The 21,309-nt window shown below is 46.9% G+C and overlaps 1 pseudogene; it reads left to right on the plus strand.

Moving 5' to 3' along the window:
* The first annotated feature begins 18,185 nt into the window (after nt 1-18,185).
* LOC136583293 (golgin-45 pseudogene) lies at nt 18,186-20,318 on the plus strand (annotated as a pseudogene).
* Nucleotides 20,319-21,309: the final 991 nt, after the last annotated feature.

The raw sequence follows: 21,309 nt of genomic DNA on the forward strand, positions 1-21,309 counted from the left end.
TGTAACTCCAGAAGAAGTAAAGGGGGTAACGCCGATGCATCTGAAGCAGGCTGAAAGAGATGAGTGGACCATAACCGTGTCTATGGGAGAAAATGAGGGTCCCTCATCTGAATGGAATGGCTGTGCAATTCGAGAACAGATGAAGATGGAGACTTATTCGTGTTCTCCAAAACAGGTCCAGAAGATAGATGAGCTGTTGTGGGAAAACAGAGCCACTTTCACGCATTACGCTGAAGATTTTGGATGTACAACTGGGGTCTGCCATGAGATTCCCACAGGAGACACCCCTCCAATTAGAGAGCGCTACCAACAAATTCCTCCACGGTTGTATCAGGAAGTGAAAGAACTGTTAACTAAGATGCTGCAAGGTGGGATCATCCGAGAAAGCCAAAGTCCCTGGGCAGCTCCAGTGGTGTTAGTAAAAAAAAAAGATGGGTCTCTTCGGTTTTGTGTAGACTATCGGAAGTTAAATGCCTGCACCGTGAGAGATTCCTACCCCTTACCCCGGATTGAGGAGTCCCTCTCAGCGCTAGGGAGAGCTCGGTACTTCTCCTCACTAGATCTGGCTAGTGGGTATTGGCAGCTGCCGATGGCTGAGAAAGACAAGGAGAAGACAGCTTTCATCTTGCCCATGGGACTATATGAATTTAACCGGATGCCCTTCGGGCTGACAAATGCACCCGGAACGTTCCAGAGATTGATGGAGAAATGTCTCGGTGACTTCTACTTTGAGTTCACTCTCATCTACTTGGATCACATTATAGTGTATTCTGCAACCTTTGAAGACCATCTCTACCAACTGGGTCAAGTATTTCGACGATTGCGGGAACACGGGCTCAAATTAAAACCCAGCAAATGTCGGTTGTTCCAATCTGAAATTGATTACTTGGGTCATCGCGTATCAGGAGAAGGGGTGAGACCGTCGAGGGACAAGATAGCGGCTATTCAGGAGTGGCCAACACCAACTACCCTGCGAGAAGTGAGGGCGTTTCTTGGAGTAGCCGGTTACTATCGACGGTTTATTAAGGATTTTGCCAGGGTAGCAGCACCACTAAATGCCCTCCTACGGGGCACATCCAGTGGTCTGAAGAACCGGCCTGTGAAATGGGGAACTGAACAGGAAAAAGGCTTCCGGGAATTGAAGGATGCTCTGACAACGACCCCAATCTTGGCGTACGCTGATTACCACTTACCGTTCCAGCTATATACGGATGCGAGCCTGTATGGTCTCGGAGCAGTGCTTTCCCAGGTTCAGGATGGCCAAGAGCGGGTTATAGCATACGCCAGCCGGTCTTTGCGGGATTCTGAAAGAAATCCTGAGAATTATAGTTCATTTAAGTTGGAGCTGTTGGCACTAGTATGGGCCATGACTGAGAAATTCTCTGAATACTTGACTGGGGCTGAAGTTTTAGTACTGACTGACAACAACCCATTAGCTCATCTGGAAAATGCCAAGCTTGGGGCTTTAGAGCAGAGGTGGATAGCCCGAATGTCTAAGTTCAATTATCACATTAAGTATCGGTCCAAGACAGAGAAACAGAATGCTGATGGACTTTCTAGGGTAACTACCTAGACCCCCACAGGAGATGTGGATCACGAGTTAGAGCATGTGGAGGTGCCTGACTTCAGCAGATTTTCACAGGCCTTAGCCACCGCTAATCAGTGTGAAATGGAAGGGACTGAAGTGGCTCCTTTCTTTGGTCCCTCAAGACAGGAATGGGCACAGATGCAGCAGGCCCATGAGGGGCTGGCACGGATGATCAAGTTTGTTGAGGAAGGCAAGAAGCCCTGTAGAGAGGAAAGAGAACGACTGACACGGGAGATATTATCAGTTCTGAGTCAGTGGGAGAAGTTGGAGATGAAAAATGGAGTTCTATGCCGAAAGGTTTATCTACCTTCTGAAATCGACGTTCAATACCAAATTGTGGTGCCTAGTGAACTGGCTCGCTCATTGGCGATGGAGGCTCATAACAAGAATGGTCACTTTGGTCACAAGAAGACCTTTAGTTGGTTACAGCGTCTGATTTACTGCCATGGTCTCCGTCAAATGGTTGAAGAAGTATGCCGCAGCTGTCGAACTTGTGAGATCCATAAGGCAATAGAACAGAGGGCTGCCATGCAAACCAAAGTGACCCAGGAACCTTTGGAAATCGTCATGATAGACTATCTAATGGTGGGCCCATCCAACAGCGGGCATCAGTGTTGCCTCGTAATGGTGGACCACTTTACCAAATTTGCAGTGGTAACCGCCACCAAGGACCAGACAGCTGAGTCAGCAGCTCGGGCTCTGTGTCAAGATTTCATTCGAGTGTATGGGTGTCCTCAACGCATCCACTCCGATCAGGGAGCCTGCTTTGAGGGCCATGTAATGAAGGAAGTTCAACGTATCTATGGAATAAAGAAGTCGCACACAACTCCATACCATCCGCAATGGAACGGGGCCTGTGAAAGATTCAACAGAACTCTGCTACAGATGCTGCGGACGCTGGAGGAAGACAAGAAGTTACAATGGCCTCAGTTCTTGTCTGAGATGGTCTGGGCCTATAATGATCAGGTCCATTCAACAACGGGGTACTCCCCTTATACTCTCTTCTTTGGGCGTTCTGGGCGAAGTATGGGAGAATTACAGCTGACTGATGTGGATGGGTTCCCTCCAAGGGATCCAAACTCCTGGGTACGAGCACATCGGCAGAGACTTGAGACGATCCATCGATTGGTGCGGCAGCATCTACGAGAACATTCTCATTCTGATAAGATCCCAGTGCAAGAAGCACCATTGCAGCCAGGCGACCTGGTTCTGGTGCGTGTCAAGAAGCCCCAAGGGAAGCTGGAAAGCAGATGGGAGGCTGTGCCATATCGTGTTGTTTGCCGCAAGTATGCCAATGGGCCAGTGTACCAAGTCCAGAAGGAAGGAGCTGATTGTGTTCGAGTACTTCACAGAAATATGCTGCGCCTATGTCATTCTGAAGAAACAAATTGTATCAGAACTGCCAACGTCAACGAGCTCCCACAGTCAGAGACTGGTGGTGTGGAATGGGCCTATGACGATGAGGATGATTGCTGGCCGATCCTTGCTCCTGAGGATGTTCCACCGGTGACTACTGAGCCTCCAGCCTGTGCCCCCACTGGTGCGGAGTCTGCTAGTACTTCTCAGCCCATGGCTGAAGTGCCCCAGAGTATTTCACAGGTCCTCAGACGGACCACTAGGACAAATGCTGGCACCCCCCCTGTTTGGTATTTGCAGGATGAGTTTGTTTGGCCTGCCATACAACGGTACACTACCACTTTGCGCATAAAAGTACAACCCTCTGGATATTCAGTCGTTGGCAGGGACTGCCAATATTAAAGTGTGGGGAGGGGGGAATATGTAATATACAGACTGTGTCCCAGCCTTATGGCAATAGGAGTGCTGCTTCTGTGCATATACTTGTCCTAATATACAGCCCAATGATGTGCCAAGTTTCATTTGTTTATACTGATTGGCTGGAATCGGTACATGTGACGGGGCGGAGCTACGCGATGATGCGTACAAGGGGGCGGAGCCAAAACGCCGCTGCTGCCGAGCCGATCCGAAGGGAGAAGACCCATCTGCGCAAGCGCGTCTAAAAAAGCAAGAAGACACTGAAATTAGACGGAGCCATGGAGACAGGGACGCCAGCAACGGAGCAGGTAAGTGAATAACTTCTGTATGGCTCATATTTAATGCACGATGTATATTACAAAGTGCATTAATATGGCCATACAGAAGTACTTAACCTCACTTGCTTTCGCGAGACAACCCCTTTAAGTCTTTTTCAAGACCAGAGAGAAATGGTTTTAAAATTAAGTGTGAAGGCTTCAGATGGGTAAGCTGAGGATTGAGTCCCAAGGTAAGTAATGCAAGAATATTGCCACCGAAATGGGAACTGTTTCTGAAGGAGCGACGCCTCGGTCTGTGACAAGGTGATATTCAAAATTTCTGTTTTTTGTAGATTAATCTTAAAATTGCTTATTGCACTAAATTTATTGAACTCCTGAAGCAGAACAGGGATGCCCACACTTGGTATTTTTTGTTAGAAGTTTCCTTCTATGTGGAGTTCATTAAGGAGGTTGTTCAATTTAGCTGATCTCGCTTTTTTGAGTCGAGCTCCATGTGATATAAAAATGTCCCTTAAGACGCACTTTAAGGCTTCCCATTTTATATGGGGACTGGAATTGTCATTCTTATAAGTATTTTCAAATTCAAAGATTTCTCTTTTAATGTCTACTACACATAGAGAGTTGTTGAGAAGGTTCTCATTTAATCTCCAGACATTTATTCAAGGCTCCCTACCCGAACTTCTTATTTTCCAATAAATTGGAGCATGATCAGACCATATAATGGACCAATGGAGCATGTCGGGCTGAAGTATAGACGTTTGTATGAAATTAGCAAGTGGTCTATACGGCTAAAGCTATTAAATGCTGTGGAGTGGAAGCTGAAGTCTCTGATGTCCGTATGTAGAACTCTCCACAAATCTACCAACTGAAGTCTCTCCAACTCTTTTTTCAGTGTGTGTAGTGCTGTGTGGTAGATAGGGGACTAACCTAATGATGTATATACCTCAGGGCCCATCACCAAGTTCAAGTCCCCACACAACACGATACTGGGACCGTCAGCAAAGTTGGCCTATTTCCTCAGAAGGGAGATCCCGAATGAAATCTGATCCTGTTTGGGTAAGTAGACCATCGCAAATATTAAAACGTTATCTAGAACAGCTAATTTTAAAAGATAAGTCTACCTCTTGCGTCCACACTAGAATCCAAGACCTAGTGTTGGAGAGACTTATGCAAAGCTATGGAGACCCCTTTGGCTTTTTTAGATGGATGTGGACTATGAAAGGGTTCTTATTTTTGATAGCTTCAAAATGAGTCCACAGTGCATTTAGGCAGCAAAGAAAGCAAGTAGAATGCTCTGCTGCATATCTAGAGGTATAACCAGTAGAAAGAAAGAGAGTGTGGTCCCGCTGTATAGAGCTTTAGTGGGACCACATTAGGAATACTGTGTTCGGTTCTAGAGATCTCATCTACAGAAACACATTGATAAAAAAAGAAAAAGTCCAAAGACGGACTGCAAAAATGGTGGAACGTCTGAAGAACAAAACATAAAGGAAAAACTTAAAGGGAATCTGTCATCACTTTCCACTATATTGCACAAGCCCAACAACAGAATACTTCAGGCCTTCTAAACTTCTGATTGTCCTTTTCGTGAGTCAAGACACCTGAATACGTGTTAAGCAAGATACACAAAATAGAGTAGAGCACAAGATGGAGTGCAGCACACATTATAGTTTCTCTCAAACTATTATAACATGGGTATCTCATGTATATAATTATATATGTACAGCTGGTATAAGTTATACATCGTGTATATAGTGACGTGATGCAAAAAAAGTACTAACAATAATTGTTCACTTTTAATATGATAATAATTTTACAATTCAGTGATAACCACAAAGGAAATCAGAAAGATATGATAAAGTACATCAAATTTGAGTAGATAAGTACAGAGATTCCCATTATTGTGCTATGTGGCTTGAAGCCTCCACATCATATACCAATCCCATAGAGATTTATTATAAAGTTATTAGGGGGGTCTCCCATTAGGATTTTCTCCTGGAACCAGGTTATCAACTTGAAGGACTCCTGCATAAATTTACAGATGTGATTACCGCAAGTAGAAGTACTATAAAGCTTTTGCAAGTTTCAAGAAAATATTGAACATACCATTCTTTCTGAGGAGAGGCTTTCATCCAGTCTATCTTCATTAGGAAAGAGCTCTTTCAAAAATAGTTTGAAAGGTAAAGACTGGTTATAAAGCTATCTGTATTGTTTTGGATCCCGCTGTTGCAGTCATGTATAAAATTACAGTCCTATTACACGGCACGACCACTGACTGACAACAGACATGTTTGGTATATGTGCAGCCGACCAGAGTGTATTTTTATGCTCACCTAAACAACAAGAACAGCTGAATGGTGAGGGATTGTTCTTTCATTGGCTAATCCTTTGTCCTTTTACACAGCATGAAATGTTGGAATACTTGAGCCCAATAATCAGCCTGTGTAAAAGGACCTTAGGAGTTTTTTCACTCCTGAGGTATGATGGTTTGTTTTTACATCTCTTTATCCTATCATTTTCATAAAACAAGATGTAAAAAAATGGGAGAACACCGTACAATAGATTCATCAATGATAGTAGTTGGCTATATTGAGAACAGTTCCATGGAAGGACAACACTGTATGATGCATACTATCATCTAGGACATCATGATAAGCTGGTGACTTTTATTGTTTCTGGAATTCTAATTGGCCCCACCAAAATTCACTGATTGGCTCACAGACACAAATATGATACATTCTGCAGACATTCTCCCTACCCATTTATCTGAGTGAAAGACTGCATTTATATCTTCGTAATAATTTTTTGCATTGATTAAAAGAACTCCTGTTTGTTGATGAACATTATTGCAGCAGTATATGAAATACAATGGAATACACCGGCACAAAAACTGTTTCTTTTACTTATGTGGACACAACAAGCTTGTTTCCTGTTCTTCTTTGTCTTTGGGCACTTGAGCCAGTCCTTTTAGTTTCTCCATGCGCAAGTCGTTAAGCTACCTATCCGTGTCTTTCTGATTCTTGCTCAGCTGTGGTTACCATGGAAACTAGTTTCTCGGGCAAGGGATATCTATCTTCCTCCTGTCTATCTAATCTATCTGTCTATCTATCTATCTATCTATCTATCTATCTATCTATCTATCTATCTATTGACACTTATTGTCAAAAAAGTCAAGCACTTAGAAGGAGTTGTAGCAATCAAATGAAACTTTATATGTGTGATTGTAACATTGAGGTTGCTAGGTTACAGTGTGCGCTGCGCTCTGTGTGCTCACAGCCTACCTTTATTTTACCTTTGCATTCATAACTTTGGTGTTGGGTGTCAACAGATGTACTGACCTATTAGTTGTAGAAAATATTTAAATAAATTTATGCTATGAGTAAAGAAAGGAATTGGACATATTTTTGTGCAAAAGTATATTTAAAAAAATGTAATGTGGTATTGATTTATATTTTGGCCAAGGTATGCAATATCAAATTACCTAAAGACAGGCATTAATATGTTTTTTTTTTATTCAATAGAGGTTGTATATTTTGTCCAAAATACACTCACTGTCAGGCTGCTCTTACACAGGTGCATTTTACTGCGATTACCACGGCATGATAGCTCAGTAGAGCTGAAGGAACTTGGAGCCTGAGGTCTGGTGCGGAACGGTGTGGGACCTGTCACCCGGTCTGAAAGAGGATAAACGCCCTCTAGACACCCCAGGTGGGGGTTAGGGACAGAAACCCTATGGGTTGTAAACTCGGGACTTTGTACATGAACTATGTTGTTTGTGGTGTGTGAATACATACTGGCAGGCACCAGATTTTATGAAAGTGCAGTGTCCTGGAGGCTTTCTACATGTGTGGTGCCCATTTCCTAACGCAGACGAGTAAACCCCCTTACCACATATTGTGGAGGATTCGCTAGCAAAATGGAATGATGCACAAAGCTGTAAAGTGCAAGCAACGTGTAAAGTGGATGGCTCCTGTGTACAGTGCTGCCGGATGCTTGTAATGAGCAAGGGGGCTGAATTTCCCGTTGCTCAGTAGTGACAAAAGCTGCAGGCTGAGTTTAAAGGGCAAGGGAGCCAAAGCTGTGGTTGCTGTGGAAGCATTAAAGGTCCAGACTGAGGATGATGTCGGAAAGCAAGTTGATGGACTTGTTTTGTGTTTATCGTATTTGGACTGTGCTGTCAAGATGGTGGTCGTGGGTAACTACCTCAATGAGCCTCGCTGGGGTTCTGTGCAGGACAGCACAGCAAGAACTGCACAATGTGCATGGACATTTGATGAGGAAATGTCTAAGGACTATTTTTCTGATAATGTGTTGCAGAAAAAATTTTACATTAATCCTGAAATATCTTGGGGGGATTGTGAAATGTTTTCTCTGCATAGAATGTGTAAAAATGTTCCCAAAATGAAATCAGGGTGTGAACAGGTGGCTAAAGAGAGTTCAGCCAATGCCCATGGGAGATTTAGCACAGATGTGCTCTAGTGGCAAAGAGGGAAAGGAAAACTGCTTCTAGCAAAACAGAAAGTGCAGTTTGGGCAGACCCTGAGGTCCGAAGCGAGACAGACAGGGAATGCTTGCTTATAGTTCAGGAAGAACTTGTACAGATGCGAGCTTATGCAAATTTTCTTGAGGGAGCCTGTCAAGTAGCGAAAAAGGGTCTATTTAGATGGGCCAAATGTCGGGCAAACGATGCCCGACGATCGTCCCTGTGTGTCCTCGCTCCCATGCTCCTGCACGGGAGCTTGTAGTGCTGGCTCGCTCACAGAGCAGCCAGCAGGGGGGCGGGGCGGCTGCAGGAAATTTCTCTCCTCTCGCTTCCTCCTCCCCTCCCCATTGACTTAACATAGCGGCTGTTCTGTACTGAACTGACACTATTTACTCTGAAAGATGAGTGATCAGCTCATCATCCATCGTTCATGCTGCATGAATGATGGATGATGAGCTGATCACTCATGGTTTAGTGTATATAGCGGCTGGCTGTTCAGTTAAGTCAATGGAGAGGGACGAGGGAGTGCAAGGAGAGAACTCTTCTTCAGCCTCCCCGCTAAGAGCTAATGTGCGGGGACGAGTGTCAGTCATCGCTTGCCCAACATTCGTCTCGTCTAAAAGAACCTTTGGAAATATGACGCGCAGTTAGAAAAAGAAAGGGCTAACTTGGGTCTACTTGGAGAGGAGGCCAAGAAGCAAAGGCTACTGATAGAGGAGCAGGCAGAGAGACTTCAGAGAGAAGCAGAGGATGCTCTTAAAGAAGCTGCTCAGCTCAAAGCAGAAAATGCAACTCTTTTAAAGGAGAATGAGCACTGTAGAAGATTAGCTAAGGAGGAAGCTAATCACAGGTTGTTGTTGGAGGAGAAAGCTATGAAGTGTGAACAAGTGTTGAAAGAAATGAGAAGTGAGAAAAAGAAATAAGAGGTGTGATATAGAGACTTGTGGGACATCAGCCATTTTGACAGTGTGTGTCAGGCCTAGCTACACTGACATTCATTTTTGTGAAGTTTCTCAGTTCTCACCCACCCTGCCCCCTGCCTTTTGAATATTTGCATTTAGAAAGGCAACTGGTCTCCTCTCACCCTGGACCAGAGCTGTGATATAAATATCCCCCTTCCTTTCTTCTTCTCTACCTGTCCCTGTGGTTTAGAATTAGAAAGATGATACCAAATAGTTTGACCATTTACTTGTTAATGATGTTTAAGGAAAGTCATTCACCTAGGAGCTGGATTCTCACAGACGTGCTGGCTCCAAAATTCAAATTAGGGAAAAATCTTTTAATAAGGATTATTGGTCATGTTAAGGTCCTATCACGATATGAATTTATATTTTCAGAATCAGGCGGGCCAGCTGAATAAAACACCTCTAAACTCATTGAAGTACGAACCCCAGAACACCCCCAGATGGAGTATCTGCGTACCTGTATGTAATTTATCTGTCACATTTGATATCACTAAATAGATAAAATCATGACCAGAAATATGCCAGGCATATATTCCCAATCAGAGGATCTCTTACGGAGATATGGCCAAAATGAGGAATTATGGGTTTTCACAGCTACGTATGCATTTACACCACTCTTCTCTGAATGACCTCAAAGGTGGAAGGAGTAGGGGTGTTCTGGGGAAACCTTAAAAAGTGGGGGCTCAGAGAAACTGAGTGACAGACCTTCAGAGATATGCCACAGCATAAGGACTTTCCCATTGCTTCCAGGGACTCCGCATAATCAAAACCTTGGGCCAAAGATCCCAAAACTAGTATCTTCTTTTTCTTCCTTGTTTTAGATTAAGTACTGTCTGTTGTGATACCTGTAAACCTTCTCTCCACTGTAACCTCTTTTTCTGTTTATTTTTGTATATATATCAATATTTAGCATTTTTTAGTCTTTTTTAGAATAAATCTAGAATAAATGTTCTCCACCCAGAACATAGAGGATCCTGGGACCTGGAGCCAGTGCTCCATTGGCACCATTGTTGTTTCAGCCCTGCTTGTAGATGCTGTTCCTGGAGATGTCACATGCTCCACTAAAGTTTCCTCCACCACTCCTTCTTCAGTTTCCAGGCTGCTGCTTGTGCTAAATGTGTAAGGAGCAAACTTTAGTTTAAAATGTGCATTAAAACAAGTATGAATTATCTTAAATTCCTGCCACATGTTTAGATCGGCAAGCAAAGTGCTCTTCTACTGCAAAATCCAGCATTGTGTGGCTAACAATGTAAGGAATATCAAGATTGGCCAAAAAACGAAAGAACGTGGACCGAAATTTATAAAGAAATGCACCCTGTTAAATTGAGCTTGAGCAACGTATTCTACTGTAAATATTTCCTTCGGAGATTCAAAATTGGGAAAGTCTATTCAAATGTGTTTGACCTATGTTATTTTTTTTCTATCATATTTTTTTTAAATAAAGAAAAATCAAAGTTGTTGAGGCAGATATAAGGACTCCTGTTTTTCCCCAGACCCACAGTTTTTTTTCCGGTATAATTGTACCAAAATTGTTTCAAAGTTCTTTGCCTCTTTTTTATCCACTGTAAAAATGTTACGACCAGCGGGTGTGGACCCACTGTCCCAACTACCTGGAGTAGTCCCGGTGTAGATGTCGGCTGACTCACAGGAGTTGACGACACTGGTGCAAATTACGACGAGACAGGCCAAAGTGCAGAGTCTGGATACAGACTTTATGTTGGAGCAGGCAGTATATAAACGAAACTCGGATCACAAGTCCGAGGGTCAAGGGAAGCAGCGTTCTAGCAAGTCCAGATCACAATTTTAAGGTTCAAGGCAGGCAGAGTTCAGGCAAGTCCGGTAAACAGATCCAAGGATTGGTACACAGTAGATCAAGATCAAAATAGCTAGCTGGGAACAGGAAACAAACAACACCAATACTTTGGCAAGGAGGAAGTTCCCCCCCCGGCTCGGCTTAAATAGGAGAGTAATAGCCCTTTAACCCTGCAGCTGGGCTGAGAGCACGGAGAAGGGTTAACTCCTGAGGTGCTGGTGGAAAGCACACATCACTGCGGAGGATTAACTGCAGCAGTGCCGATAGCAAGTAAAAGAGCGATTCATGCAGGAGGGGCAGAGTTACGCAATAGCAGAAGGGTGGCAGACCCGGGCAGCTGACCTAACAAAAAAGTTGAAAAAAAATACAGCAAACATTAGGATACATGGAATATAATCTATCTAACTGCATCTTAACACCTAAACGAATGTTACAACTAGAGATGAGCGAGCGTACTCGTCCGAGCTTGATACTCGTTCGAGTATTAGGGTGTTCGAGATACTTGTTACTCGAGACGAACACCACGCGATGTTCGAGTTACTTTCACTTTCATCTCTGAGACATTTGCGCGCTTTTCTGGCCAATAGAAAGACATGGAAGGCATTACAACTTCCTCCTGTGATGTTCCAGCCCTATACCACCCCCTGCAGTGAGTGGCTGGGGAGATCAGGTGTCACCCAAGTATTTAAATCTGCCCCGCCCGTGGCTCTTCACAGATGCATTCTGACATAGATCAGGGACAGTGCTGCTGATGCTGCTGCTGCTATAGGGAGAGCGTTAGGAGTTATATTAGGCTTCAAGAACCCCAACGGTCCTTCTTAGGGCCACATCTGACCGTGTGCAGTACTGTTGAGGCTGCTTTTAGCAGTGTTGCACAATTTTTTTTTTTTTGTATATCGGGCGTGCAGAGCATTGCGTCCTCAGTCTGCAGTCATTGTACAGAGTATAGGGCCAGTACTGGTGAGGCAGGGACAGTGGTACAGGGAAAGAGATATACAGGCTATATAGGCAGTGGGCTTTTTCAAAAAAATTGGGGAAAAATACTATATTTGAGCTGCCTGTGACCGTCTTCAGTGTACTGCGTGTCTGCTGGGGGTAGTAGTCCTAATTAATACGCAGCTAAGCGTTACAGCAGGCTTGCGCAAAATTGTTTCCTGGCTCTGCTGTCTCCGTTACATCACCTCCGTCATCCCGCCAGAGGGAAACAGTATACATAATATACGCTGCCTACAGTATCTGTCTGCTGTATCAGCTCAGCATTTAAAAAAATAGAAGCAAAATACTTAAGGCCTACTAGTGGCCTTTGGCCACTTGACTGCTTCTGCGCTGTGAATTCCACTAGCTCAGTCATACGCACCTACGTCTCAGTGCAGGCGTGCGCAAAATTGTTTCCTGGCTCTGCTGTGCGTTCCGTAAGCGAAGTCAGCCTCCAACCACAGGCCAATAAGCGGCAGGTGTATCGCAGCCGACTGCTGTGGGATTAGGAGAGAGGCAAGTTTCAGGGGTCCCCAGATTCATCTCACAATTAATGGGTCCACGCGGTAGACCTTTATTAGAAAATGAGCAGTGTGAGCAGGTCCTGTCGTGGATGGCAGAAAGTGCATCCAGCAATCTGTCGACCAACCAGACTTCTACGCCGTCCACTGCTGCAACTCTGAATCTTCTGGCTGCTGCTCCTCCTTCCTCCCAGCCTCCGCACTCCATTACAATGACACATTCTGAGGAGCAGGCAGACTCCCAGGAACTGTTCTCGGGCCCCTGCCCAGAATGGGCAGCAATGGTACCTCTCCCACCGGAGGAGTTTGTCGTGACCGATGCCCAACCCAAAGTTCCCGGGGTCCGGGGGATGAGGCTGGGGACTTCCGGCAACTGTCTCAAGAGCTTTCAGTGGGTGAGGAGGACGATGACGATGAGACACAGTTGTCTATCACTCAGGTAGTAGTAATTGCAGTAAGTCCGAGGGAGGAGCACACAGAGGATTTGGAGGAAGAACAGCTGGACGATGAGGTGACTGACCCCACCTGGTTTGCTAAGCCTACTGAGGACAGGTCTTCAGAGGGGGAGGCAAGTGCAGCAGCAGGGCAGGTTGGAAGAGGCAGTGCGGTGGCCAGGGGTAAAGGCAGGGCCAGACCGAATAATCCACCAACTGTTTCCCAAAGCGCCCCCTCGCACCATGCCACCCTGCAGAGGCCGAGGTGCTCAAAGGTCTGGCAGTTTTTCACTGAGAGTGCAGACGACTGACGAACTGTGGTGTGCAAAGTTTGTCGTGCCAAGATCAGCCATGGAGCCACCACCACCAGCCTCACCACCACCAGCATGCGCAGACATATGATGGCCAAGCACCCCACAAGGTGGGACGAAGGCCGTTCACCGCCTCCGGTTTGCACCACTGCCTCTCCCCCTGTGCCCCAACCTGCCACTGATATCCAACCCCCCTCTTAGGACACAGGCACTACCGTCTTCTGGCCTGCACCCACACCCTCACCTCCGCTGTCCTCGGCCCCATCCAGCAATGCCGTCGCTAGCGCAACTGTTTGAGCGCAAGCGCAAGTACGCCGCCACGCACCCGCACGCTCAAGCGTTAAACGTGCACATAGCCAAATTGATCAGCCTGGAGATGCTGCCGTATAGGCTTGTGGAAAAGGAGGCTTTCAAAAACATGATGGCAGCGGCGGCCCCGCGCTACTCGGTTCCCAGTCGCCACTACTTTTCCCGATGTGCTGTCCCAGCCCTGCACGACCACGTCTCCCGCAACATTGTACGCGCCCTCACCAACGCGGTTACTGCCAAGGTCCACTTAACAACGGACACGTGGACAAGCACAGGCAGGCAGGGCCACTATATCTCCCTAACGGCACATTGGGTGAATTTAGTGGAGGCTGGGACCGAGTCAGAGCCTGGGACCGCTCACGTCCTACCCTCCCCCAGAATTGCGGGCCCCAGCTCGGTGTTGGTATCTGCGGCGGTGTATGCTTCCCTCCACTAAACCACCCTCCTCCTCCTCCTCCTCCTACGCAACCTCTGTCTCGCAATCAAGATGTGTCAGCAGCAGCACGACGCCAGCAGTCGGTGTCGCGTGGCGTGGCAGCACAGCGGTGGGCAAGCGTCAGCAGGCCGTGCTGAAACTACTCAGCTTAGGAGAGAAGAGGCACATGGCCCACGAACTGCTGCAGGGTCTGACAGAGCAGACCGACCGCTGGCTTTCGCCGTTGAGCCTCCAACCGCGCATGGTCATGTGTGACAACGGCCGTAACCTGGTGGCGGCTCTGCAGCTTGGCAGCCTCACGCAAGTGCCATGCCTGGCCCACGTCTTTAATTTGGTGGTTCAGCGGTTTCTGAAAAGCTACCCACGCTTGTCAGACCTGCTGGGAAAGGTGCGCCGGCTCAGCGCACATTTCCGCAAGTCCAACACGGACGCTGCCACCCTGTGGACCCTGCAACATCGGCCAGGTCCTTGGAAACTTTGAGGAGTCTACCCAGATGGTGAGCGGCGATGCTGCAATCATTAGCATCACCATTCCTCTGCTATGCCTCTTGAGAAGTTCCCTGCAAAGCATAAAGGCAGACGCTTTGCGCTCGGAAACGGAGGCAGGGCAAGACAGTATGTCGCTGGATAGTCAGAGCACCCTCATGTCTACATCTCAGCGCGTTTTGGAGGAGGAGGAGGGGGAAGAGACAACACTGCTCGACCCACGGTATAAGGAGAACCTTTCCACTCTCATACCCGAAGAGGAAAGGGGTTCAAGAGTGATGCTATACCACAGGACCCTGGCGGACAAACTGATGGTAAAATCCCCATCCGACAGCGCTAGTGGCAGAAGGCGCAGTTCCGAGGGCCAGGTAGCAGGGGAGGCGCGGAGATCAGGCAGCATGTACAGCGCAGGCAGGGGAACACTCTCCAAGGCCTTTGCCAGCTTTATGGCTCCCCAGCAAGACTGTGTCACTGCTCCCCAGTCAAGGCTGAGTCGGCAGGAGCACGGTAAAAGGATGGTGAGGGAGTACGTAGCCGATCACACGACCGTCCTCCGTGATGCCTCTGCCCCCTACAACTACTGGGTGTCGAAGCTGGACACGTGGCCTGAAGTCGCGCTGTATGCCCTGGAGGTGCTTGCTTGTCCTGCGGCTAGCGTCTTGTCAGAGAGTGTGTTTAGTGCGGCTGGGGGAATCATCACAGATAAGCGTACCCACCTGTCAACCGACAGTGCCAACAGGCTTACACTCATAAAGATGAACAATGCCTGGATTTCCCCAGACTTCTCTTCTCCACTAGCGGACAGCAGCGGTACCTAAACAATACGTAGGCTGCACCCGCGGATGGAAGCATCGTTCTCTATCACCATCCAAAACGGGGACCTTTCAGGTTCATCAATCTGTGTATTATATTCATCCTCCTCCTCCTGCTCCTCCTCCTGAAACCTCACGTAATCACACTGAACGGGCAATTTTTCTTAGGCCCACAAGGCTCAGTCATATTACTTTAGTAAACAATGTTTATACGTTTCAATTCTCATTAAAGCGTTGAAACTTGCACCTGAACCAATTTTTATTTTAACTGGGCTGCCTACAGGCCTAGTTACAAATTAAGCCACATTAGCCAAAGCGATTAATGGGTTTCACCTGCCCTCTTGGTTGGGCATGGGCAATTTTTCTGAGGTACATTAGTACTGTTGGTACACCAATTTTTTTGGGCCCTCGCCTACAGTGTAATCCTAGTAATTTTTATGGGCTTCGCCTGCACTCATGGTACAGCAAGGTGTGTGGGGTTGGCCTACACTTTTGCTACATAAACATATTACCAGTCTGATTGGGGCATGCACTATGGGCCGAAGCACACCTGTATTGTATGTGACGTTAGCTCTGCTGAGCAGGGCACTGCAATGGGATATATTTATGTACCGCCGGTGGGTTCCAGGGAGCCACCCATGCTGTGGGTCCACAGGGACTTCACATTAGGGATTTGTACCTGCCAGTGTCTATGTATTAAAAACCCCGGTCAGACTGGGGCATGCAATTTTTCTGAGGTACATTAGTACTGTTGGTACACCAATTTTTTTGGGCCCTCGCCTACAGTGTAATCCAATTAATTTTTTGCCCACCTGCATTTAATCGGACGTTACCTCAGCTGTGATGGGCAATGCAATGGGATATATTTGTGTACCGCCGGTGGCTTCCTGGGACCCACCCATGTTGTCGGTCCACACGGAGTTGTAACTGCATGTGTCCACTTCTAAAGAACCCCAGTCTGACTGGGGCATGCAGTGTGGGCCGAAGCCCACCTGCATTAAACCTGACGTTACCTCAGCTGTGATGGGCAATGCAATGGGATATATTTATGTACCGCCGATGGGTTCCAGGGAGCCACCCATGCTGCAGGTCCACAGGGACTTCACATTAGGGATTTGTACCTGCCAGTGTCTATGTATTAAAAACCCCAGTCAGACTGGGGCATGCAGTGTGGGCCGAAGACCACCTGCATTTAATCTGATGTTAGCTCTGCTGTCCAGGGCACTGCAATGGGATGGATACATTTATGTACCGCCGGTGGGTTCCAGGGAGCCACCCATGCTGTGGGTGCACACGGAATTCCCATTGCGGAGTTGTACCTGCCTGTGACTATTTATAAAAAACCCCGGTCTGACTGGGGCATGCAGACACCTTGACAGAATGAATAGTGTGTGGCACATGGGTTCCCCATTGCTATGCCCACGTGTGCAGCTCCTGATGGAGTTGGCACAGGATTGGATTTCTCATTGCTTCTGTATAGCATTGTGGGCTATCGCCCCGCCCCTTTTAAAGAGGGTCGCTGCCTGGCCGTGCCAACCCTCTGCAGTGCGTGCCTGCGGTTCCTCCTCATGGCAGACGCACTTATAAATAGACATGAGGATGGTGTGGCTATGAGGCCAGCGTGTGGCATGAGTGCAGCTGAAGGCTGCGCAGGGACACTTTGGTGTGCGCTGTGGACACTGGGTCGTGCGGGGGGGGGGTTGGGCAGCATGTTACCCAGGAGAAGTGGCAGCGGAGTGTCATGCAGGCAGTGATTGTGCTTTGTTGGAGGTAGTGTGGTGCTTAGCTAAGGTATGCCTTGCTAATGAGGGCTTTTCAGAAGTAAAAGTTGTTGGGGGGGGGGCCCACTCTTGCCGCTATTGTGGCTTAATAGTGGGACCTGGGAACTTGAGATGCAGCCCAACATGTAGCCCCTCGCCTGCCCTATCCGTTTCTTTGTCGTTTCCATCACTTTCTTGAATTGCCCAGATTTTCACAAATGAAAACCTTAGCGAGCATCGGCGATATACAAAAATGCTCGGGTCGCCCATTGACTTCAATGGGGTTCGTTACTCGAAACGAACCCTCGAGCATCGCGAAAAGTTCGTCTCGAGTAACGAGCACCCGAGCATTTTGGTGCTCGCTCATCTCTAGTCACAACCTTTTGAAATAACCAGTAAAAAACGCCAAACAAAAACAAAACATGAAGAAAAAATTTGCTAGTTAAAAAAAAATTTAACAGGTGGTGCATGGGATACCTGTACAGTACTGCAGTGCCCAGATACGAAATTGCAAAATGCAAAAAATATATGCATAAAGCCACAGTGTAGATAGCACAAATATTTAACTCACACATCTTTTTCTGATTCTGAGAATGACTTGGATGCACTCTCTCAGCTATTTATCCCTCGGCCCGCATTTACCATGCCTATCTTGGGATCCTTGGCAGTTGGAGTCCGAAACAACGGGGTGTTGCTCAATCACAGCAAACATTCTTCCCATGTCTACATGTGGCATTGTTTTATCTCGTCTCTGTGCTGTATTCTGTTTGTACAATCGCAGAAATGTCCACTTCCTCCCCCCCCCTCAAGTCTCCTAACAACTTCAATAAAATACAGCAAATATACATGTAAATGCTTATTTATTGTGTATTCTACGCACTCATAGACTAGCATGGGTGTATAATGCACTAAAATAGGACATGCTGCTATTCTTTTCACACACATAAAATACAAGCATGAAAAATGCAGGTTTGATCTTGTCATGTCGTGTCTCCTCCAGGATGGGTTCTATAGAGATAAATGTAGTCGGGCCCTAATTATTCCGCGTAGTCCATGTGACAGGGAGACTTCTCCTTTAAGGAGTTGCTATGGAGAGCGCAGCCCCCTGTCCACGAGCGGAGAATTATAGTGATTCTCTGCTAACGGGCGGCAAATCGCGGCATCAGATAGGCTCACCGCGGAGAACTGACAGTTCTCTCCCCTGCTCCCGTGTGGCGGAATATTGCTAGCGATATTCCATAATGCCCGTGGACAGGCGGCCTATGCAGAAACTATCATCCCACTCATCAGTCCATCAGACTGCACTGCTGGAAGACAGCATGATGGCAATGGCTACTTCTCCGCCTTTCCGTGGGACTGGGAATGGGAATGAGACCGAAGAGCCTTTAAAGTCAGTAGAAATCACAACATCGCACACCAATACAGGTCACAGCCAGAAAAGTAAAGTTCTGCAGCACAATCCATAAGTCCTTCAGCTGGGCAGAATCTAGATAGTAAAAGTAATTGAGATAGTAGCAGTCCAACTTATCATCCCTAAATCAGCAATAAACCCCACACACTTCTGACTAAACAGGCTAAGTTACAGGAGGTGAATGGACTGAGTCACCGAGCCATGAAAACAGCTCTCCAAAATGAAAAGCACTCTAGAAAAACTGAAGAATTCTAAGAGGTGATTACTACAAGATAATGAAGGTCTTTCCAACCAGCTGAAAGTCCAGACTGACGTTAACAGAGAGCTGAAAAAGCTGCTGGTGGCCTCCATCGAGGATGATTTGCAGTATTATTTTGAATAATTCACTTGAGAAAAAAAAAGCTAATTTTAGAGAATGAAGCTTTGGCACAGCTAATAGAGCCCAACTCTCAGAGCAGTTAGAACACGTCCATTTACTGTGATGTATGGAGAAGCAAGTTTCATGCTAGCCGAGTTATGGCAGAGGAATTGACCAACATAAGTGCAAATCTTCAGAGGCAAAATAGAGAGACCCAAAGTACACTTCAAGATTTGTTAAGTGAAAGGGACCAGGAATGTCTGAAACAGAAAAAGTATTAGAAGAACTTCTCATCTCTCTGCAGTGGGGAAGGCAGCAGACCTACTACCCCATCGCTCAATCATACTCTACCACAGAGCTTGTGGCAGCAAATCGGAAGCTGTCTGTAACTATAAAGTCCCACCTTAGGCCGCCTGCACACGAGCGGGTCGGATCCGGCAGCGAGAATTCTCGCCGCGGGACCCGACCCGAGAGCCTGCAGGGACGAGCGCGTACTCACCCGCGCCTGGCGGCCCCGGCTCTTTCATGTGCTGGCTGCCGCGCAGCCGGCGCATGCGCAGACCGGAGCCGGCGGCCGGGTGAGTGCGTGCCCCGCACAAAAATAGGACATGCCGCGGTTTGTTTGCCGCGCGAGATTTTGCGCAGCCAAACCGCGGCAGTCTGCATAGGAGTGCGTATTGTAATGCACTCCTATGCAAACTTTCAGTGGCGGAAATCCCGCGGCGGGATTTCCGCCCGTGTGCAGGCGGCCTAATTGGAAATATTGGATCAGTGTCCCAAACAAACAAGCTTCACAAACAATCGAATTTTGCAGCACTCCTGTGGAAAAAATGGCAGAATTAATACTGAAGGCTCAGATCCTTATTGCATGTTCTGAGACATCTCCAGACATTTCCTTCTCAGAGTCATGACCGTCTTTCTTAGCAGCTAAAAAAAAGTATTGGACAATTTCACCCCTACACCAGATATAAGAACATCACTTTCAATTGCTGCAATCACTGCCAGGGAGAACTGATCGCTCTATGGCTCGATGGCTGGGTCGGATCCCGCTGCGAGAATTCTCACAGTGGGACCCGACCTGAGCCCCTGCAGGGACCAGCGCGGCACTCACCTCTCCCGCGGGCCCGGCTCTTCGATGTGCCGGCTGCCGGCCAGCCGGCGCATGCGCAGAGTGGAGCCGGCGGCCGGGGAGTGACATGTCTGCCCCGCACAGAAATAGAGCATGCCGCAATTTGTTTTCTGCATGTGATTTCGCGTGGACAAATTGCGTAGGATTGTGTTTTCTAACACAATCCTATGGCAGCTTCCACGGGCGGAAATTCTTTTTTTTTTAAATCAAATTTTTATTGAAATTTTGGGCGGAAATTCTGCGGGAAACCCTGCCGCGGAATTTCCGCGCGTGTGCAGGGGGCCTGTAGGACTTGCTGATAGCAGCGAAGAAAATGGTAGTGAAATAGCAATAATTATAAATAATAATTTCTCTACTCAGGCAAGAGGCTTAGTGCAATAAAACTATAATAATGAATATACTGTTCTTGAAGAATCTTTAAGCAAGATATTTTTGACCTTCTAGGTATGGACTATCTAGATAATGGACGGTTTTGAGGTTCTTCTACACAACTAGGTCATTCCAAAATGCATTCTTTGGTTGGTGTCTTTTTCTCCTCAATATTCCTTTTCCCGGGGGTGTCTGACAGCTTTTTATCATTCTTTGATCTGCGGTGTGATCAAACAGTATTTGTTGTAGTAATTTATGTTTAATAAATTTTTATTAAATCTTTTGTATACATTGTGCACACAAATAAAGAAGAACACAACAAATAGCTGGTCTCGCAGGACCGCAACAATAACCTAACATTTAGGATATAACAGAGAGAGAGAAAAAAAGAGAAAAAAAAAGAAGGGGGGTAACGTACCAAACAGGGTAGTTGTAGTGCTCATTGGGGGACTGAAACCACCGAAGCGGCAGGCCCCGATTTACTGGACAAAAAAATAAATAAAAACACACTAAAACTAAAAACTAATAGGTCCTTAATAGAGATGAGCGAGCGTACTCGGAAAAGCACTACTCGCTCGAGTAATTTGCTTTATCCGAGTATCGCTGTGCTCGTCCCTGAAGATTCGGGTGCCGCTGCGGCTGACAGGTGAGTCGCAGCGGGGAGCAGGGGAGAGCGGGCGGGAGAGAGGGAGAGAAAGATCTCCCCTCTGTTCCTCCCCGCTCTCCCCTGCAGCTCCCCGCTCCGTGCCGGCACCCGAATCTTCAGGGACGAGCACAGCGATACTCGGATAAAGCAAATTACACGAGCGAGTAGTGCTTTTCCGAGTACACTCGCTCATCTCTAGTCCTTAAACCAAAAGAAGGAAAAAACGAGTAAAGAGGACATTACTTAGTAAATGAAAGAGACCCTCTAGCGACTATCGAGGTAGGTCTGCTCGGAACCTAGACGTGGGTTGTCCAGGTGGCGGCCTCACTTTGTTGTAGTAATTTACCCCAATACCCCCATAGAAGTCAATGGGGTTTACGTGTTCTGTATTATGTGTGTAAAAAATACACTCATAATTGGAATTCAAAATATGCTTGTATGAATGAAGCTTT

Source organism: Eleutherodactylus coqui, chromosome 1 (assembly GCF_035609145.1).
Source record: "Eleutherodactylus coqui strain aEleCoq1 chromosome 1, aEleCoq1.hap1, whole genome shotgun sequence".
Lineage (NCBI taxonomy): Eukaryota > Metazoa > Chordata > Amphibia > Anura > Eleutherodactylidae > Eleutherodactylus > Eleutherodactylus coqui.